The sequence below is a fragment of the Gallus gallus genome, chromosome 2 (genome assembly GCF_016699485.2).
Source record: "Gallus gallus isolate bGalGal1 chromosome 2, bGalGal1.mat.broiler.GRCg7b, whole genome shotgun sequence".
Classification (NCBI taxonomy): Eukaryota; Metazoa; Chordata; class Aves; order Galliformes; family Phasianidae; genus Gallus; species Gallus gallus.
Window position 1 is genome coordinate 88,686,366 of NC_052533.1, and position 13,846 is coordinate 88,700,211.

The window sequence follows — 13,846 nt, forward strand, 5'->3', positions numbered from 1 at the left end:
CTAGAGGAAACTCATTAAGAAACTTCAGCTATTGAAAGGAGAAAGTGGCACCTCTTGTACCCAGCTACCAGTAGCTTCCCAACAGGTACTGCACCAAAGAAATGGAGAGAAGTAGGAATACTTACAAATCCAAAAAGAGCAATTCATGATTGTGTTTTATCATGTGTCATGCTGTTCTTTTTCAGCTGTGAATGGCAGCAAAGGGACAGGTTTTTTCCACTTCTGAACATCCCTGGTGGCTGATGGAAGCGTGTATCCACTTTCTAAACTCCTGGTCCATAATATGCATCAATTCTGCCTACACATCGTCCCTACTGTTCTTACAATTCACTGTCTTTCTTCTTCCCTAGGTGACAAGGGAAGAGGAGGATTAAAGAAGTGAAAGCTTGGAGCAGAGTAAGGAAGAATGTGGTGGAAAGAAAATAATCACAGCTCTTTAGAAGACAAGTGATCAGAGATGTTTTGTTTTAGAGCCATCCTTTATCACTTTATTTGCTGTGGCTGGGCTTATCAACTCTATACAGGTGAGGTGCAGGGTCTATTGAGATTATTCTGTTTAGGTCTGATCCTGTCACCTGTGGGGATGAGCGAGGAGATGATGAGAAAACTCAGACAGAGTAAAGAAGCGTACAGAATATGGAAAGGGGAACAGGGCACTTGGGATGAATATAGGAATGTTGTCGGAGTATGCATGGATGTGATAAGAAAGGCTGAGACCCATTTGGAATTCATCTGGCAAGGAGTGTGAAGGACAAGAAGAAAGACTTCTTCAAATATATCAGGAGCAAAAGGAAGACTAGCAAAAATGTGAGCCCACTACTGGACGGGGCTGGGTCCTGCATCTGCCAAGGAATAACCCTATGCACCAGTACAGGATGGGGGCTGACCTACCAGAAAGCAGCCCTACAGAGAAGGACCTGGGAGTCCTTGTAGACAGCAGGCTGAGCATGAGCCAGCAGTGTGCCCTTTGTGGCCAAGAAGACCAATGGTATCCTGGGCTTCATTAGGAAGAGTGTTGCCAGCACGTCCAGGGAGGATCTTCCCCTCTACTCAGCCCTAGTTAAGCAACATCTGGAGTACTGTATGCAGTTCTGGGCTCAGCAGTACAAGATAGGGAAGGGAGCTCCTAGAGTGAGTCCGGCAAATGGCTACAAAGATGCTTAAGAGGATGCAACATCTCTCCTATGAGGAAAGTCTGAAGGAGCTGGGCCTGTTAAACCTGAAGAAGCCTGAGAGGGTATCTTATTGTGTACAAATATCTTAAGGGAGGGTATCAATAGAAAGGGGTCAGGCTGTTTTCTGTGGTGCCTGGCAAAGGATGAGGCAACAGGCTCAAACTGAAACAGGGGAAGTTTTATCTGCATATGAGAAAAAACTTCTTTGAGAGTGGCTGAGTACTGGAACAGGCTGCCCAGAGAGGTTGTGGAGTCTCCTTCTCTGGAGATACTCAAAACCCAGATGGACATGATCCAAGTACTCTAGGTGACTGCTCGAAGCAAGGAGATTGGATCATTGTTCTATGATACTACGAGTAGATGATCCCAATTGGTCCCCTCCAACCCCAACCAACTGTGATAGATAAATGCCAGAAGAACACTGAACTGAAGAATAAAGGGTACCCTGTCAGATTCCAGAAACTCCATGGCTATACTGTTCAAATGTTTCAATAACCTATTCAAAACTTTTCCATTATTATTTTCTGCAAAGCAACTCAATTTTTTTCTCATATTTTTCCCAGCAGAGGCTAGTAATGATTACACCATATCATTCTAATTTGTAGGATTTAATAAGCTTCTTCTAAAAAAGAGAGGAAAACTGAAAAAATAATCATTTCCTTCTTTAATTTGCCAGACGTCGTTGTTTTTAAAACTCTGGTCACTCTTGTTGCCCTACACTGATTTTCTTTTGGGGATCTTTTTTACTTGAAGTATTGTGTTTTAAAACTAGGCACTGCTTGATTTCTGTAGTTATTGTAGCTTCTTATTTAAAACCAATATTCTCATGTGGCAAAATGGGCAGGATGATGTTTGTCCATCACAGCTCAGTTCTTCAGTGGAAAACATAGGCAAAGCAGGAATAACAAAGCAGTTAATTATCATTCCCTGGAGGAAATGTAAGCTGTGGAACATGAATATTCAAAAAGTCTAATCAATACGTAAATTAATTATTCAGTTGTACATTTAATAAAATGATATAAAGTTATCCAGTCGGTACTTTGCAGCTTTCTAAAGTATCCAGTTCAACCACACTAAAATCTTTGGAAAGAGGGCAGAGTATGTGTTTATGCCAAAACAGCTTAACTTTGTATGCCACTACTACTCTCCCTTCAAAGGTTATAGAAATTTTCCAGAATAGTCTAAACACTCCCTTTTTTTTTTTTTTTTCCATAAAAAGACTGCAGACTAAGATAAGGCACCCTTATTTTTATTGCACAACCCTGATCTGCTCACTGCACTGTACTATTCTTGCTGGTTCTTTGTACACCAAAGAGTGGTAAGATTAATTAAAGCAACCTGGCTGCCTAGGGGAGCTGCATGAGAATATCCTGAGCCATATTTCAAGCGAAGACTTCTGCACATTGTGTCAGTGGCAGCCATCATGGTCAGGAAATTTTCCTGCCTGAACAATGCCAGCCTTATGCAATAGCCCTCCCCACAGCTCTAAAGATGACAAGTCTCAGCAGGAAGAAAAAAATGAAGCAACGGTGATTTCTAGTGATGTTCTGCAGTGATTTGGAAACTTTCCACCTTCAAGCCTTCGCTTCCCTGTGTGGAGAAAGACCATGGCTGGAACTTGCACTGGTGCCACTGGTAACCTTGCCTTTATTAAACAATTTTGGGAAATGGGAAGTAGGGGAGTGATGCATTTGCAATGTACTGCAAAAGATGGACCTGTAAAACTTCTGTTTTCTCATCCCCCGTTTTCAAAATGTAGCTACACCGTGTGATCTCTCTGGGCATTCCAGAGACACACGTTAATCAGTTACTGACACCTGCAGACTTCTACCAGCCTGTCTAAGTGCTGGTCCTCTACTGAGCTCTAACTTCTTCAGGTATTCTTCCTCCACAGAACCTGCAGTCCTTCATAACCTCTTCACAATATGCGTATGCCATATAGAAACAGAAGTCTTGCACGGCAAAGAGCTCTCTCCCCTTCCAGCAGCTGACTCCTTTCTTGTGAGCATCTGTGCCAATCCCAGCACAGGTCTCCTCCCACTGCAGTAAGACATAAAAAAACATGAGGAATCATCTTAAACACTCCCTCTTGCATGCCAACTGGAAAACTGTTGTTTCTGAGTCACTGCTGGGGCTTTGAGTACTCTCTTCATATGTCTCTTATGCACTAGTCCTACTCTGACAGACAGTGTGGGAAGAGTGTAAGTGTTACCATTCCAGGAGTCATTCCCTACTGTCCTCAAAGCCAGAGGAGAGGGATTGAGGCAAGAGTGTGCTGCTGTTCATTTCTGCTGGGTCATCTTACGCTCATCTCACAGGGGCACAGGGATTTCCTGTGATGCAGGAAGTGCAAAGCATCTGCCCTAAGCTTTTTGTCAGCAGAACTTTAATGCACCAAAGATTCATTTACTTGCAGATTTTTTGGAGCAGCCCAAATATAACCTTTCTTTTTTTTTTTTCCCCACACTGCTAAAATATTTAGGAGTACTCTGCACTGCTGAAATTCCCAAGCATTTTCCTTAGAAAAAATGCAGGTGTTTGTAAATGTATCTCTTTGCTCAGTTTATTCATTCTGCTCCTTCCTTTTACTAGTAATTGGAGGAAGCTTGTCAAAATTATTATACCCTGGAATGGCAAAGCTTTGCTTTGCTTTAAGAAGGTGAAAGACTGCAGCGATGACATTCTAAACAAATTGGATATCTGTGTTTAGAAATGTGACTTGGCAAGCAGAAAACTATACCTGGCACATGGTTGATTGATTGCATGTTGTAATGTTATGTTCTAATTTCTTAGTATGCTGACTTCAAGTGGCTTGTGGTCACTGATTACAAGTTACACTGATTATCCCATTCACCTTCTGATTCAGTTCTTCGTTATTCTTTTCCAATATGTGAGCTATAGACAAATATTTTAAAATACAAAATGTGATGTCATCACAGACATCACACAATTAAGAGATCTTGTAATCTCTTAACAACCATTCATACATGCCCTGTGGACTTAGTGAAGTTAGATTCTCTTAGCTTTCCAATTTAGTGTTGACTATTTTTAGATAACATTGAGTATCTTATATAGCAAGAGAGACATATGGAAAAGACCAGATAAAAGTTATTTTAAAGTTGGAATACTGATTCTGTCTGCGTAAGTTAAATGTTTCTGACAGAAACATCTGACAGGAACAACACAATATTTGCAGAATCATAGTCTGAAAGCATGTTTTTATTTCAGTTAAGAATCACTTTGTATTCCTTTGTTTTGCTAACGAACAATTAGGTACTAATCATTAACTTCCAGTCAAAATGCAGATTTAAAACCCATTTTCTACTCAGGCTGTGTAGATCTTCCTCAGACACCCAAAACTACGCTGCATGAGAAGAAGCGAACAGATTCTTTAAGAAATCAGCTGGTTTATTCCTCTGTCCAAGTTCAAAGTCAGTGAAGCCTGGCTTTCTTAGCAAGCAGAAGGAAGAGAGGGGAAGAGACAGATACATGAGGTATTCCTTTGATGAGCATGTCAGTCTTTCCTTTAGTCAATTTCTCCTGTGGTTTTTGTGGTATACAGTATGATATACAGCACGTGCATTACCAAGTGCATTCGCTTCATATGATGACTGACATCTGTCTCTTGTTTATTATTGCACTGTTGACACGCTCCACAAAACTAAAAGCAAGAAATCTGTCCTTTTGAAAACACAGGTATCAGCAACAGCAATGCTCAGTGAGTCAAATATCCCTGGTGGCTTTCTTACTTACAGTTTTTCGGGTGTATCAAAAAAAGTGAGAGTTGAGCTGGGCAGTACTCCAGAGAAGAGTCCCTCACAATGTCTCCTCCAGGAATCACCCTAAGCTGCCAGCGCAGTATAGCGCCTTAGCTGTCTGTAGATACCATCTGACAGATCTCTCAGGTGTGGAAATTGTTCTCAGGCTTCTGGAACAGATATCTTTTGCTGAAATTGTGTCAAGGAAGAAAGTGTAGAGATGGTCATTTCAGAACTGTACATCGGGAATGCCAGTGAAGCAGAGAAGAAAAAGTGATATCTGGTGGGAGAGATGAGAATGAGGGCAAGCCCATGACGCGTATTGCTTTTGTAGGCTTTGAACATCCTGACACCAATTTTCCTGGTAAAATGGGAAGTGCTGTCATGCTTTCTGCTCAAACAGTTTGTATGTTCTTTGTGTGAATGTAGTGTTGTGTGGGGAAGAAAAGAAAGGCAGGACAAAGATGTTCGGGACCTGCCATGAGTGGTCATGACCATAATATTTCTAGAACAGAGCTGATCTATTGATTGTATTCATGCTTGTATAAAGCACGGAGCTCAGACCCACAGATCCTTCGGGACCTCTGACTTTTTGCATCTGTGCCCTGCTCGTTCCCAGCCATGTTTCACATTGGCAGTGATAGATGCATATGTGTGGTAGAGCATCTTTTACCTTCCTTATCTCTGCTACTGATCATGATGTTGCCAGTACTTCTCTTATCTTGCAATTACAATAACTCCTAAGCAGCTCAGGTGCTGCAGCTGACTACCTGGCTGGGCAGTGCAGCCAATAAACCCTCCCAGATTTCAGAGCATCGGATATTAGTATTAAACATTCACAGAACATTGAGACTTTGCCCAAGATGGACCTGAGCTTATTGATGTTTCCCAGAGTACTTAATGCAGCCCAGAAACAATTTGGATATTCTGCTGGCCAGCACACTGCAAAATCTGTGGAAAATAGTGACATTAGGACCTAGCAGGAGTACTCCAGATTCACCCAGACAGGCAGTGGTCCTTAGTTCCTTGTTTACATTCTATTTCTTTAGTAATACAATAAATATCAAGTAACTCTTCTGGAACTTGAGATAGGGATCTGTAGCATTTTTTCAATCTTGGCACGAACTGTCATTATTAAAAACAAAAATCAGCATGAGGGAATGGGAGATGAGACCAGGCAACTTACCATAGATGATCCTTCTGTTGAAGTGCAGGAAACTGATAATATCTGTACATTTGGCTTCATTGTCATTCGTGCAAGAGCCCAGATAGCAGCAGTCCACAGGTTCCTCTCTTCTGCCCACTTAGTCTTCAGATTTTCCCCAAAGTGAACAGAATCAGAGAAAAGAGAACATTTGGCTTATTTTACTATACAGTGCGTGGTTTACTATTTACTCTTTGAATAATCTCACTCATGTTTGGAAAATTCCTAGATATTTTTATATACTACAAATGTACTGGCAAATACAAAAGCTACTTCTATGCTTAGCTTATGTCCTCCAGGTGTTTGCTTATTCACTTTGCAATGAGATCCCAGACCATGGAACTGGTGGCGGTGGGTGACGGGACAAGTCCCTCTTGGCAGGATGGATTGTGTGAGAAGCTGACCAGAGTGGCATGCATTGCTTTTGAATTCTTTCTTGCAACTTTTTAGAGCTATACCATTAAAACAAATCTCTGGTGGTGATGGGTTATGTTTTTATGTAGTGACAGAGGGCTGAGAGAAGGATTTTTCACACTTGATGATGGAGGAGCCCCTGGCAAGGAGAGAAAAGCCCTTGGTTATAGATGTGGATACCATTCAGCATTCATTTTTCTGCTAAGAAAAAAGATTTGTGGTGTCCTCAGATATTTAGTGTGCCAAAAGTGTTGTAAGGGTAGCTGAGGACTGTGAGGGAATGTGGTAGGAGCAGAGCTGGCTGCTCTGCCAGCCATGGCTCCAGGCTAATTGGAGCAGGAGCACTGCCGAGACCAAAATACCAACCCTGAGAGCCATAGGGCATAGCCAGGCCAGGGTGGTGAGCTCTGCTAATAGGGCAGTGTGGCTATCTGGTCAGCCCCACAGTGCTGGGAGGAAGGACCGTGTCAGGACAACTGCCAGCAGCTGATGGCCGTTCCTCCTATTAGTTAAGCAGGTTTTCCAAGTTTATATGTTGTTGTAGTATTTTCTTTTCCCTGGCCTCTCTCCTTGGGTCAAGAAAATGTGTAGTCTGGAGTCCTTTTGTTTAGCTCTTAGCTTGGGAGTGGGAAAAAGTTACTCATTGCTGAGCTCTCAGGATAATTTAATTTCCTGGGTCTCCAGGCTGGTGATTTATTCTGGTGTCACTTAAGAGTTTTTAGCAAGAGCATCTAGGAGCTGAATTGGCAGAAATGATGTGCCAAGGTACAGGTAAGTATTCTTCGAAAAAAGGAAATAAACGTAAACGTTACCAAGAATGTCAAAACAGAGCAGGAGCTTCCGTTAGTTTGTGTGTACTTTAGTGTTATCTGTGCTCATCAGCCTCCCCACTCTATGGTTGTCTTTGTTTTCATTTTCGCATGAACACAATGATGGGACTTCCAGACTGAGGTATTTCAGGCACCGTGTCTTACGCAACTTGCTCTTAAGCAGCTGAGACATGGGTGCCTATCTGTGTATGACAAGGATTAGTTTGTTGCTTATTTAATAGGGATCTTGAAAACTTGTTTATAACTGTTTACATACAATTTTTTCAACAATTCTGATTGCCTAAGGCTACAGCATGTTCACTGTGCTTATGCGCAGCGTATAACCCCCATGTGGCCTCAGGCAAATGGAGTGGTTAAAAGATTTATGCACTGTGCGGATAAACAAAATCTGGGAGAATTTGCCTGAGGCTTTGCCTGGATTGGCGAAATGGTGTGATTTTAAAACGTGAGGATTAGTACCTGGCATTTCTCATAAAGGCTGATTTGATGAGGAAAAACCTGTGCTGGAGTGCTGGTTTTATAAGAAACCCCATTGAGGTGTGGTATGTGCAAAGCACAGTTACCAAGTATCGTCATATAAAAACAACCCTCTCTCCTGGATGTAACTGAAGTAAAGAAATGCCTCAAAGATGTTCAAGAATTTCCCCAACCGATCAGTGCGAAGAACAGAGAGATGAGAATTTGGGAAATCTCTTTTTCTGATGGAGGAAATGAAGACAGGACTGCCAAAACACCCGGCAGGTTCTGAGCTGGTCCTGAGCTTCGTGAAGGGTTCCCTGGAGCCCAGAAACACAGGGAAGGCTTCCACAGAGGTGGGGATTCTACCTGCAGCATTTCCCACAAAACTCTAGTCAGGGAGAGGGGAAAAAAGAGTATCCAGAGGGTCTGGAAAGCTTTGCACACTCTTTTAAACTGCATACGAGGGGCTCTACATAATTATGATTCTGCTAGTAGAGTGACTGATTCTCTTTCAGTATCACAGAATCACAGGGGTTGGAATGGGACCTCTGGAGATCGAGTCCAACCCCGTGCTGAAGCAGCTTCCCTACAGCAGGTCGCACAGAAAAGCATCCAGACGGGTCTTGAATTCATCTTCAGGGAAGGAGGCTCTGACTGGCTCAGCCTGAAGCGACCTAAAGATGTCGGCTCGGCTTTGAACGCAAGACAGCAGGTAACCCCCCACACACGCGCCGCGGCTGATTGCTGGGGCAGGGCCGGAGCGCCGCGCTGTGCTGGCGGCGGGACTGTGCCCATGGCCGTGCCCGGCCCGCGGCTCGCGGCTGCCGCCCGCCGGATGGAGCGGGCTTCGCAGGGAGGCGGTGGCCGGGGCCTGGGCCTAGGCCCGGGCCGAGGGTGGGCCTCGCGGCCGGCTCCTCCTCCGTGGGGCGGTGGGAGCTGTCCGGATCCGCTGCGCGGTACCGGGTCTGCTCCTCATGGCAGCCGCTACCTCTACGTGGAGTCTGTCGTTTGGCTGTGTGTTGTTGATGGGATGGCATCAAAGCAAGATGGAGCCGTGGGCGCCTCCGGTAGCGCTCTGCCCTGCGGATGAGTGCCATCACTGTTAGAGCTTTCCTCTAAGCCTCGGGATTACTGAGAAGAACACCTTTTGTCTATATTAAAGAGCCCTTCAGCAAACTTTTTTTGTTGTTCCTAAGGGGAATTCTCAGCACTCAGATCATGCTACTTTGCCAAATTCTCGTTCATAATCCAGAAAAAACAATCTAATGAAGACAGCCAGTGCATGGAAATGTCTCCTATCCATCTCTCAGAACACCTCATGTCCTCACTCTCATCTTTTCAGTTTTACACATAAGGCATGAGAACCAGCGGCAGTATTTTGCTGTTGGATTCCTCAGGGCTGTGAATGGAGATGTCACTTCCATCTCTTGCTGCCGTCCCTTGTTGTCACAGAATATCCCGAGTTGGAAGGTACCCAGCAGGATCATCGAGTCCAACTCCTGGCTCCACGTAGGACCGCCCAAAATCCAGTTATATTTCCCTTTCACTGTCATTACAGAAGCATGCTCTCATTTTTGTGCCCAAACCAGCTGGTGGTCAGGGTCCCTGCTTGTCAGGTGCTCTTCCACCTGTAGGCATCTATTCCAAATCCACTGTTGTTTGCTTCTCTGCTTTGAGACACTTGTGTGAATTAGCTCACCTCACAGAATAAGCCAGAGCAGGGCTGTCTTGCTGTATTATTACCACTCTGGTAAATTTGGAGCTGACTGTAAACAAGAGGGATGACTTGTAAATTTCCTGCAAGATTGTTCCTACTGCCAATACCTGCGGAATGTCTCTGGAAAAAAAGCTTTGACCAACAACTGCTTTTCAAGTATTTTTATGTCTGTCAGTTAATCAATTATTAGGCTATTTTATTTGGAACATTTCTCTCTCTGTCTCTCTCTCTCTCTTTATTTATTTATTTTGGTAAATCATGTTACATTAAAGCACGCAGTTTATCAATGTCCATGTGTTTTTCATCATTACCTCTTTGCATTTCATTACCTCTTTTACCTCACTTAGGACTTGTCTAAAAACAAATCCAGATTTATTTGATATGATGTTCTTTTTATTTTTCTTTCCCCCTATAAAAAGGATGCTAATTACATTCGGATTTCCCACAGTGACCCTTTCCTCAACTAGTATCCATCAGTGCTCCTCCAGGGTTCTGAATCTTCCTGGTCTTCTGAGGTGAGTATCAGTTGAGTGGGAGTGGTCAGCCGTCAGTTCTGGGGCTCGCAGTACAAGCATCCTGCACATTTTAATGAAACATAACAAAACAAAACATGTTTTGGGGAACTGAAAATGAGGTCTTAAGGAGCCAGCAGAAGTTGCACTGTTTTTCTGCAAAGTCGTGTTTTTTCATACCCCTGTCTATATCTCAGCTTGCATAACCTCCTCGCTATTATGACAAAGCGCATGTAAAAGGGGTATAAAATCAGGATGCTGGAGGACGTCGGAGTTGCCCTCAGATTGCAACAAACTAAGAGAAGGGATTTAGAGCAAATAAAGAAGGTGTTTGTTCACTTTACATACAGTCCAGCTGTGGAATGCATGGTTACTGATAGCTTACAGAAGTTCAAAAAGATGTTTTACAGATTTTTTCAAGAAGGATCCATAGAAAGCTGTTAAATACAAAGATACCAATTCTATCTCATGAAGTATCCATCTCACAGATCAGTGTGTACTCTGAAAGCACTGTACGCTTACTTTGAATAATGCTTTTTGCTGGGCATATGCTGCTGGCCATTCCTCTAGGTCAGATACTGGATTTGGTGGAGCTGTTCTGTGATCCAGAACAACTTCTGCATGGTCACGTGCACCTGGATCCATCTGCCTCTCAGGTCCTGTCCTGGCAAGACATCTGCCCGTACCACAGCAGGTACAGGCAATGCCACAGCACCACTTAGTTGCCTGTGCTTTTTTAGACTTTCTACTGACATCCTTGAGGTGCTCTTAATAGGAATCCAATTATTTTTATTGCCATTCTATCACTACCAAAGACTGCCCATAAAAAAGTGCTCATGCTTATGCTCAGGTTCAAATGTGAGCTACTTAGTAAACATACAGGATGAACATTTCAGAGAAGCTTGTGACCATATCATTATTTGCCCAACAAAAATACCAAATTCTGTGGAGAATATATACAAAGGGCTTCACAAACAGCACTTTCTACCATTGAGTTTGAGAATGTAACTCAGAAACAGTTTCTCTCTTCCATGCAACTGAGCAGAGTTTAGTTTAAGACAGAAATAGCACAGCCATGGGTAAATTCAGTGACGCTGTTTGAAAACGAGAGAAAGGAGAGAAAGGAGACTGAAAATCTCTTCTAATTTAATACTTAACAATAGCTGAGGATTTATTGACTTTTCTGTGAATATACAGTTTCCACTGGCAATATTTAGATACATTTTCTCAGAAACTCTTCACAGTTTATGCTTAATAATTTATGATTCAACATTTTACAAGAAACAAGGCACTAAAATGTACAGTTAGTTAGTCATCCTTATTACATACTCTGTGAGTTTCAGACGTACAGCAGATTCCTCTCACTTGGACAAATACTGACTCTCTTCTTCCAATGTCCCATTTTATTGCGTTTCTTACATCTCCACCATTAGAAATTATACATTTTAGAGCCCTATTTTTGTGTCCTTTCAGTTGCTGTTTCTGTAGGAATAGCGAAGAATTTACTATGAAATAGTAAATATCTACCAAATAAAGATTCTTCACATTTCTAAGGACATAGATATACCAACTACAAGCTTCTCGAGATTCAGACCTTAACATGGGCGTTATTTATCCAGTTTATTTATCAATTATAAAACAAATCAACAAAAATCCTTGTTTGAAGGCGCAGTGGCAGAAGTTACTTCTGTGCAGGGCAGGAACAGCATTGATGATATCTGAGGCACTAAAATACTAAACTGACACTTTATGGTGGGTGAGATGGCTGAGGCTGTCACCATGCTAAACAAATCAGATTCACCTCATGGCTTAACCAGGGTTGGGGCTGAGATGTATAGTTATAATGTATAGTTTTTGGTGCAATTAAAAAGCAAAACCCAGAAACTTGCTAATAAAAGGCAAAGACCACAAGAGATACCATCTAATACTCTATTAAAATATTTAACACCAGAAGGAGTGTGTACATTTTCAAGTATCTTAGGACAAATTGCTCAGGACTTAAGTGCTAGTTCTCTTTTACAATGGCTGCTCCAAAAGTAATGCCTCCTGTTTTATTATATTGGCCCATGGCATCAGAGGCAGATGTTGACGGGACAGCAGTAGTGGTTGAACCTTCCCAGGAATATTGTGTTACATTTTGTTGCCATGTGACAGATGGCAGCAGAGGAGCAGACTGACAAATTGGTGCCTGACATGGAAGTACATATGAAGCAAAAGTGTGGAATTGAATTCCTCCATGCAGAAAAATTTGTACCCGTTGATATTCATTGAAATTTGCTGAACGTATATGAAGACAAAACAGTGGATATGAGCACAGTGAGGCAGTGGGTGGTGCATCTGAGCAGTGGTGGCAGTGGTGGGTCACCTCTGCTGGTGCACATTTTTACAAGCACAGGATGCAGGTTCTTGTTCATCACTAGTGAAAATGCATAGCTAATGGTGGTGACTGTGTTAAAAAGTAGTATTTTGTAGCTGTGAATTTGCTCTATAAATAGCGTTCTTGTGCTCTTTGTATCTGTTGTAGTTTCCATGGAAATAAACAGGAGGCATTACTTTACTTTTAGAGTTGCCTCACTGATGCTCACTGACGATAAGCACAAACGTTGTACAATGCAGTTTTATATATTGCTAAAATACAGCAGAAATGAATGGTGTATAAGTCCAACACAGAGTAAATAAAGAGTGGTTTCCTAATTATTCGACCACTTACACAAGAATGACAAAGAAGAGCACCTAGATTCAAGTTTCTTCTTGAGATTGCCAAGCTGTAGGGCTGCCAGTGGTTTAGGGATCAGATTTCCAGTTCCTTTGCATTTGGACTGTAGCAATATCGAGCACTCTGCACACACAGCGAAAGATTCTGCTTTGATTTTGAGAAGATCCTCACAGTCCCCATGACCAAAGGAATTCAGGTGCTTGTGGAACGTACATGCAAAATTGGTGGAAATCTCTGCAAGATTAAAAAATGGCAGTGGAGGGAGAACTGCTTGTAACAACCTTGGATAACAACACCCTGAGTCATTGCCAAATTAAAACAAAAGTTGCTTTTTCCCCTTGGAAAAATAAGACTTCTTCAAACCTGGCCAACACGATGTACAATCATGTACATTGTACAGATGACAATAATGCATCTAGAAATGAATTCTCTCTTAAAGCCTTCTTCCATCTCAAGTAGTGTAAAGAATACTTCAGTAAACTGAATACATTTTTGTAAAAGAGGTTCTTATGTAGCAACAAGAGTCACTCAAGGAGAAAAAAAGTTAAAGAAAACCATGATGTGATTGCTCCTGTTAAGCAATATATCTAGCATCCAACACTGGTACTGCTGGGTGCCAGCTGTATGCATTACAACTGAAGTTCAGAAATACATCCACAAAGAGAATGCTCTGAGGGCTATGACTTCTGTTTCTGTGGCGCCTTTTCAAGTACTGGTCTAACATACCAGGACACCTTATGCCTAGAACTTAAAGATCAGACCTCTCATTATTTAACCTTAGACGTTTCAGAAAAGAAAAGAAAGAGGGAAGTATAAATAAACACAAAAGACCATGAATAGAGGAAAACATGAAATACTTAGAAAAATATTAAACCTATTTTTCATTTTTGTTGAACTTCTACATATCCATGTGGGGATTCATTAACAACAGTTATGTTTATTTTTTTTTTTTCAAGGAACGAGAAGTAATGATGGAAGTAGCAAAGATTTTACAAAGAGGTGAGTGTGTCTGTATGATGTAGTTCCTGTACTGGTTAACCAATTCCTAACAGAAAACTGAA

At 42.1% G+C, this 13,846-nt stretch overlaps 1 protein-coding gene across 8 annotated transcripts in view; it reads left to right on the forward strand.

Moving 5' to 3' along the window:
- The window catches only part of LOC420992, a 65,298-nt gene that overhangs the window by 11,007 nt on the left and 40,445 nt on the right, over positions 1-13,846 (forward strand). Inside the window, exons 2-5 of one of the 8 annotated variants that reach the window (XM_046929871.1) lie at positions 351-2,810; positions 8,433-8,552; positions 9,977-10,072; positions 13,742-13,784. The gene's annotated coding sequence lies outside the window, so the exon portion shown is untranslated. Of the gene's footprint in view, positions 1-350; positions 8,553-9,976; positions 10,073-13,741; positions 13,785-13,846 lie in introns of all 8 variants that reach the window. The other 7 variants (XM_046929876.1, XM_046929887.1, XM_046929894.1 and 4 more) reach the window with 7 other exon arrangements.